The sequence below is a fragment of the Aptenodytes forsteri genome, unplaced genomic scaffold, assembly GCF_000699145.1.
Source record: "Aptenodytes forsteri isolate BGI_AS27 unplaced genomic scaffold, ASM69914v1 Scaffold194, whole genome shotgun sequence".
In the NCBI taxonomy this organism is placed as follows: Eukaryota; Metazoa; Chordata; class Aves; order Sphenisciformes; family Spheniscidae; genus Aptenodytes; species Aptenodytes forsteri.
The window spans coordinates 777,397-778,582 of NW_008795243.1; positions in this window are offsets into that span (position 1 = coordinate 777,397).

Genomic DNA, 1,186 nt, shown 5'->3' on the forward strand with positions numbered 1-1,186 from the left:
CCCAGTTGCACGTATGACCTTTACCCACGAGTTAGGTCCTTTTGTGCTAAGGACTTCACAGAGATGATCCCTAACCCAGAGCCTGTACCAGCAGGCAGCAGCTTGCAGCTGCAGATAGCGAGGCAAGTAATTTAACGAGGAATTTGATGGGATGCGGTGAAGCGATAGTCGCAGGCAGCCCCACCTAACAGTAAAGGGCAGCATGGGAAAAAGCATGAAGCCACCTTTTTGAAAAGCTTTCAAGAAGGGAGCGGGCTCTGCACTGCAAACGGATCAGGGCTAGAGTTCAGCCTCTGGCACAGGGTGGGGGTGGTAAGCAAATTTGAGCCAGACGCAAGTGTTGAATGGGTCCGAAAATGAGGAACGATCTTACGTCTATGGAACACAGGAAGGGGAACCACTCAAAAGCAGAGAGATTCCAAAGGATGGTCTAAAAATATAAGCAATGTGCTAATATTTGTTGAGGACAGAGAAAAGGATAATTGACAAAAAAAACAATGAGAGTCAATTGTAGCAGTTTTATAGGAGTGGACTGGCAGGAAAGACTATGTCTTTAAGAAGTCAAGCAGAGAGGCACTTCCAAGATCTAGATGCCGCAGTCCGTCTGGCCGGCCATTGCAATTAGTGGCGAGTTTTCAGATCTCGCCATTTCGAAAGGGGTGCCGGCAATTTTTTCAGAGAGGTTGTTAATCACATTGTGTGCTTCCCGCTCCACTGGGATCTACTGAAAAATTCCTAGAGACATTATGTGGTAACAAAAGAAAGGAAAGCAGTGCCGAGGGCTACTGAATGATCCATATTGTCAAACTCCAATTATCCGGCATTTATAAAAGATGCTAATTATAATTTAGCATTGATTACCTCCGGGGTAAAAAATATTTCTCATTATTTGCGATCACGTATTTGATAAATGCGGAATGCCCAAAGCAAATACCGACTCGGGCCACTTCAGGGTTTAGAGATCCTGTTTTTGTCTCGAATCCTTTTCCCGTCTGCGGTGCGACGGGTGACCCGAGCGCCCTTCCCTAAAAGCCAGGCGCGTCATTAAAGCAAGCCATCAGAAATGACAAATTCGGCCTCAGCTCGGGGCGGGCGGGTCAAAATCCTCATGTCGACCCGTGATTTTTGTATAGCATGTGCAGATGCCGGACTTGAGCTGCTTAAACATCCCCCCCCCAGCAGCCCC